This window comes from Zonotrichia leucophrys, chromosome 7 (assembly GCF_028769735.1).
Source record: "Zonotrichia leucophrys gambelii isolate GWCS_2022_RI chromosome 7, RI_Zleu_2.0, whole genome shotgun sequence".
NCBI lineage: Eukaryota > Metazoa > Chordata > Aves > Passeriformes > Passerellidae > Zonotrichia > Zonotrichia leucophrys.
The window spans coordinates 1,957,216-1,964,353 of NC_088177.1; the positions used below are offsets into that span (position 1 = coordinate 1,957,216).

The following is a 7,138-nucleotide window of genomic DNA, read 5'->3' on the forward strand; positions in this document are numbered from 1 at the left end:
GAGTATTTGGCTATTTATACGGCATACTTAGCAGATCATATAGATAGAATATTTAGCAATTTATATGGAATATTTAGCATTTGATATAGAATATTTAGCAATTTATATAGAATATTTAGAAATTTGTATAGAACATTTAGCAATTTATAAAGAGTATTTGGCTATTTATATGGCATACTTAGCAGATCATATAGGTAGAATATTTAGCAATTTATACAGAATATTTAGCATTTGATATAGAATATTTAGCAATTTATATAGAATATTTAGCTATTTCTCTAGAACATTTAGCAATTTATAAAGAGTATTTGGCTATTTATATGGCATACTTGGCAGATCATATAGATAGAATATTTAGCAGATTATATAGAATATTTAGCAATTTATATAGAATATTTAGCAATTTATAAAGAGTATTTGGCTATTTATATGGCATACTTAACAGATCATATAGACAGAATATTTAGCAATTTATATAGAATATTTAGCTATTTCTATAGAACATTTAGCAATTTATATAGAACATTTAGCAATTTATAAAGAGTATTTGGCTATTTATATGGCATACTTAGCAGATCATATAGATAGAATATTTAGCAATTTATACAGAATATTTAGCATTTTATATAGAATATTTAGCAATTTATATAGAACATTTAGCAATTTATAAAGAGTATTTGGCTATTTATATGGCATACTTAGCAGATCATATAGATAGAATATTTAGCAATTTATATAGAATATTTAGCTATTTCTATAGCATATTTAGCAGATTATATAGAATAATTAGCAACTCATAGAGAATATTTAGCAATTTATGTAAAATTAGGAAGCCCCTGGAAGAATTCCTCAGGAATACCCACCGATGGAGCAGCAGGAGGGATATTTTATGCCATCATCCCAAATCCATCCCAGCTTTGAGGCTTTCCCGGGTTTTGCAGCGAAGGCAAGGCCGGGGAGGAGGCGCAGAGAGCATCTGCAGCATCCCCTGGGAGAGAGCCCCGCTCTTAACTCCCTGCCCTGGCACCCCATAAATGGGAATATTGTGGATTCACAGGGAATCTCTGGAGCAGGGATCACGTAGGCACCGCTGGGCAATGAACAAACAGCCATTTATGCTGGGTTTGTCCCCGTTTTAACACGTGCCGAGGGATAAACCGCGGGTTTATTGGGCGTACAGATGTCCAAAATAGATTTTTATGGGGTTGACAATGCTTTATTGTTGGTGGGGAAGGAGTCCTGCCTCCAGACACACACATTTCTCCTGTGAAGCCCATCAGATTTCCACAGCAAATTTATAAAAACTCAGCCAGGGACAACAAAGTGGACAGGGAAGAGCCCACATAGCAGCCCTGGTGGAAAATGATGATTATTTCTGGGAACATATGGCCACGGAGGGATAAGGGCTCTGCTCCTCTCTGAGTAGGTCACACCACGCCACAAAAAACACAGAAAACTCACCAGGGGCAAAATGGGTCTAGGATGGAAAAAAAAAATAATGAGGAATTATTCACTTTGCAGGAAAAAATATGAATGACAGGACTTGCTGGAAATCCAAACTTTCACTTTGTAGGAAAAAATATGAATGACAGGACTTGCTGGAAATCCAAACTACCACAAAAAAAAAAAAAATCATGGAACTCAAAAAATCGTTTTTAAAAAAAATAGTGGTATAATCATGGGGTTTATTTGTGCTTTTGCTCTTGCTCTCCCATTACACCACAAGGAGGGATTGTCTGAGGTGAAAATCTCCCCAGAGTGGCAAAGAGCCACCAGAGATCCTACCTTGCCACCTGCTTTTATAGAGCCACCAGAAATCCTACCTTGCCACCTGCCTTTAGAGAGCCACCAGAAATCCTACCTTGCCACCTGCTTTTTATAGAGCCACCAGAAATCCAACCTTGCCACCTGCTTTTAGAGAGCCACCAGAAATCCTACCTTGCCACCTGCCTTTAGAGAGCCACCAGAAATCCTACCTTGCCACCTGCCTTTTAGAGAGCCACCAGAAATCCAACCTTGCCACCTGCCTTTAGAGAGCCACCAGAAATCCTACCTTGCCACCTGCTTTTTATAGAGCCACCAGAAATCCAACATTGCCACCTGCCTTTAGAGAGCCACCAGAAATCTTTTTAGAGAGCCACCAGAAATCTTTTTAGAGAGCCACCAGAAATCCTACCTTGCCACCTGCCTTTAGAGAGCCACCAGAAATCTTTTTAGAGAGCCACCAGAAATCTTTTTAGAGAGCCACCAGAAATCCTACCTTGCCACCTGCCTTTAGAGAGCCACCAGAAATCCAACCTTGCCACCTGCTTTTAGAGAGCCACCAGAAATCCTACCTTGCCACCTGCCTTTAGAGAGCCACCAGAAATCCTACCTTGCCACCTGCTTTTTATAGAGCCACCAGAAATCCAACCTTGCCACCTGCCTTTAGAGAGCCACCAGAAATCCAACCTTGCCACCTGCCTTTAGAGAGCCACCAGAAATCCTACCTTGCCACCTGCCTTTAGAGTTCCCAGAGAGAACTCCGGGATCTTTTTCCAGAGGCAGATCCCAATTAGCAGGGCAGACACGGCACCTCTCACCCAGGGCCCGCCCCAGGGCTGAAATAACAGTTTGTTTTCGAGCTAAATATTATTTCTTAATATAGGGGAAATAAATTTTCAATCATCTACATCTATTTTCCTGTCAATGTGAAGATAATGTTCTTAACCTGACAGATCTGTGGCTTTTTCTCGTTCAAAAGAATGAGGATAATATGTTGATGTTCTCATAAACAAGACCATTTTGTAGTTCATTGCTTTTATTCATCTTTATAAAATATTCTTGTATTTGTCAAAATATTTCTGTGGCATGTGACAGAAGAAACATCAGTAGAAACAGGATGAATTGCATTATTTTTCTGAAGTTTTCAGTGTCTATTGGTAGAATATTGAGTAAATCTACTATTAAATGTATAGTAAGCTCCACTAAATGGGTCTCCCTGGGTGAGTTTTGTGGAGCCAGAGCATCAGCAGCTCCAGCAGACACTTCCAGCTCTCCCCAGGGCCCAGCTCGGCCCTTGGATCCCTTGACCCCCAGGATCTGCTGTGCCCATCCCATCCCATCAATCTGACAGACACGAGGAGAAGGAAAAGGAGAGGGGTCAGAACTTCCTGCCCTCAGCTCCTAAAAATCACCTTGAGGGACATCCAGCATTTATTTTTAGTGCCCCTTAAACCCCTTTATTCATCCAGGCCGTGAGAAACTGGATTAATCGACAAATCGCGGGATGCAACTTGGGTTTCCATCGGAAAACTCCAGCCCTGTTGGATGAGCAGAGCTGAAAGCAAATAATTTATTCAGTTTCCAGGCTCTGTTGTAACTTATCCTTCAGTTTTACACCAGAGAGTGGCAGGAAATCAGCCCGGAGATCAGACACGCGAGCGCCCAATAATGGAACCGGCGGATCGCTGACGCATAAATAAAGTTTTAGATTTACAGGGAACAAGCCTCCCACTGTAACGTGGCCAGGAGGGCTCCTCAGATGTTTTTATGTCAGCACTGGCCTAAAAAATAAATCCAGTGGGAATGGGAAGGGTTGGGTTCCCTCCCTGCTGGCACCTCCTGGGGCCATGGGGAGGCAGTGGGGTTAGACCTGAGGGCAAGGCTGGTTAAACCCCGTCCTTGGTGTTTGCATAACTAATGAGAGGATGTTGGGAATCGTTTTATCCCAGCTGTCCTAATGAGCTAAATCATTTTGGGATCATTTTTGTCGCCCAGGATTTGTTTTCAGCTCATTCCGCCGCCGAGACAACACGGATCTGGTGGAGAAACCTCATCCCCAACCCTGATCCCCCTCAGAGCTGGACCCTGCAAGCTCAGCACTGACCACAACCAGGCAAAAATATCAAAATTTGTATTTTCCTGTGCTGCTTCCAGACCTGGAATGGCACCCCTGGGTTTCCACAGCAGGAAAATAACGCATCTGGGATGCGTTATTATTAATAACGCACAGCTCTGGGATCCGCGGGATTCCAGGAGCTCGGAGCCAGCCTGACCTCCTGACACCACCAGCGCCAGCTCTGAGCCAGCCACGTCCTCCCATCCCACTGTAAACAGCTTTTCCACAGCAATAAAAGCAGGGAAAAATCCAGCCCAGGTTATTCTGAAGGTGTGCTAATAGTCACACCGGGAATTTCCATCCACTTCCCACTGGGATCTCTGTGGATTACAACAATTCCCACTGAATGAGCTCTCTGAAGCAACAGAATAATTATTTTTTATATAGAAAATACATTTATTATGCCAATTCTGTGCACTGGAAGTTCCCAATCCATCAGCCCAGCAGCTGGTGTGGCCTGAAAATGAACCTTGAAGTGATTTTAAAAAATGAACCGCAGCCTGGGCTCCTGTCACTGGAAAAATCAACCAAAATGATGGATATTCCTGCAGGGACCCCCACAATTTGGGCAGGTTTTCATACCTGCCCCTGTGCATTGCCAAGTAAAAATTCCCAAAATACAGGAGAAATTATGTGGATATAGAAAAGAATTATCCAGCCCATTGTATTGGCAGGTGATGTTTAGGAATAGATTGTAATAATTATTAGGACTTTGGTAATATTCCCTCCACTGAAGCAGGAAAGAGCACGTAGACTGCCTACAACTGGAAACACAATTATTTATCTATGAAATTCATTTAATTTTTAATTTAATTTAATCCAAACCAAGGCTGGGTGGGGCTTGGAGCAACCAGTGGAACATGTCCCTGCCCACATCAGGGTTTGGAATAGGATGAGCTTTAAGATCCTTTCCAACCCAAAATATTCCATTGGTTTTCCAAGAGCAGCATTTTTAATTAACAGCCAAGAAGAGCAGGAAGCTCTTTAGCAGCAGCAGCAGCACCGTGACTTTCTTTTACTCCCAACAAATAGAATTATTCCCTTTGCTTTCCTTCGGAAAACAACCTGTCAAGAGCCCCATTTCCATAAAGAGGCTCTCAGAATTAAAATTAAAAATTAAAAACAGTGATAACCGCACCGGCAGCCTCCTGCCAAACCCAGGCGGGGCAGGACCAGCCCGGGAGCGCCTCCATCACCAGCAGAACCCCGTCCTGTGGCTGGGACCCCAAAACCGGGAATTTGGGGGGACAACGGGGGGTTTGCAATGGAAAGGAGGGTTCCAAACTCATGGAAAACCCCTCCGGCTCCCCCGAGGCTCATCCCGGGATTCATCCCATGGGGAGCCGGTTCTGCTCCTGAGGGGGTCCCCAAATCCCGCTGGAATCGCTGAGCCAGCGCTGAGCGAAGGGAAAATGGGATTTTTTTCCCTGGAACCCCACACAGGCACGGGTTTGTTTTGCTAAGCACGTGTCAACCCGAGTGACTTCCCGGCTAAAAAAAAAAAAAATAATAATCGCTTTTTCCGCTGTAACAATAGGGAAAACAATAGAGAAAGGAATAGGGAAAACAAGAGAGAAAATAATAGGGAAAGGGGGGAGAAAGAAGAGGTTTGGGGGAGTTAAACAGAGACGGGGACGCACCTTTGCCGCACGGATTTTCCAGGCGCTGGCTCAGGGATTTTCCATCGCTCCCTCGGCGGCCGGGGCAGCCCGGGAGCCGGGAATGCTGGAGCAGGGAATGAAGATCGGAATGCTGAGCTGGGAACGAAGGATCCGGAATGCTGGAGCTGGGAATGCGGGATCCGGGAGTGCGGATCGGGAGTGCGGGATCGGAATGCTGGAGCAGGGAATGAGGATCGGAGTGCGGGATTCGGGTCGGGATCGAATGCTGGAGCAGGGAATGCTGGAGCAGGGAATGAGGGATCCGGATGCGGAGCAGGAATGCGGGATCCGGGAATGAGGATCCGGAATGCTGTAGCCGGAATGCTGGAACCAGGATGCGGATCCGGGAGTGCTGGATCCAGGGGTGCGGGATCCAGACACGCTGGAGCCGGGAATGCTGGAGCCGAGGATGCGGGATCCAGGAATGCTGAGCGGAATACTTGATCGGGAGCAATCGGAATGCTTGATCCAGGGAAGCAGGATCCGGGAATGCTTGATCCAGGAATGTGGAGCCGAAGCCGAGCAGGTGCGGAGCGGAATGCCGGAGCCAGGGATGCGGGAGCAGGCTGCGCTCGCCTCCCTGCCGGGAATGCCGGCTCATGGAGCGGCAGCGCCCGCTCCGCTCTGCCGGCAAGGCGAGATTGGGATCTCCGGCGGGCAGGGAATTGTGCTGAGCTCCGGCTTTCCTTGGCGCTTCATTAAAAACGAGATTTTATTCCGGGCTGGCGTGGACAGATCAAACAATCAGCCGGTTATCCTGCTCGGCTTTGCTCCAGGAGGGAAGGAAAAAAACCCTATGGATGGCAGAGGATGAGTTCAGAAGCACGGGGAGTTAGGAGCTGAGAATCCTGCGAGCCGGGAGCGAGCACCATCCCGGAGCGAAGCAACAGCATTCCAGCCTGTGGAATGTTAAAAAAACCTTATTCCCATTTTTTTAAAATTTTTTTCCCGGTTCTGCTTTGCTGCTGCCGAGTGTGCCGGGAGCTGCGGCTCCTGCTCCGGCCGGGAGCGCCTCCCTTGGGCTGAACCAGCGGCCGATCCAGCCCAGCGCTCCCAAAGCCTCAGCCGAGCCAAACCGCGGCCGCCAGCCCGCGGGGATTCATCTGCTGCCAGCCCGGCTCGCTATCGCTGCTGCTCGCAGGTTTTTAATGAGGTTTATCGCGGCCGAGTCACGTCCGTGTCCCGGCAGGCTGAGCTAAAAACCCCCACCCGTATTTTCCAGAGCGTGACATCACATCCCAGCTCGGCTAAGTGGCTTCCAGATAACAGGCGATGCCCCCTCCCCGAGAATTCCGAGATAAAAACCTCCAAGAAGGGCAGTTTGCACACACGGGGTGAGGTTTAGCAGCGCAGCTTAACTCATTTCGGGGCATTAATTAGTCATGCAGAAAGTATTCAAAACACCGAGTATTCAAAACACCGGGTATTCAAAACACCGAGTATTCAAAACACCGAGTATTCAAAACACCGAGTATTCAAACCAGAAAGTATTCAGACCAGAAAGGAAATATTCAAACCAGCCCAAGCACCGATTCATAAAAAAGGCATTACTATGAGATCAGCCCCGAGCTGCTCGGAAAAGCAGGAACGCTCTTGG

General features: G+C 46.4%; 1 protein-coding gene across 2 annotated transcripts in view; it reads right to left on the bottom strand.

The window, feature by feature from the left end:
* Positions 1–5,623, bottom strand: part of LYPD6 (LY6/PLAUR domain containing 6) — a 42,897-nt gene extending 37,274 nt beyond the window's left edge. The window contains exon 1 of one of the 2 annotated variants that reach the window (XM_064718296.1): positions 5,521–5,623. The gene's annotated coding sequence lies outside the window, so the exon portion shown is untranslated. Of the gene's footprint in view, positions 1–863; positions 1,018–5,520 lie in introns of those variants that run through there. The other variant, XM_064718295.1, reaches the window with a different exon arrangement.
* Positions 5,624–7,138: the final 1,515 nt, after the last annotated feature.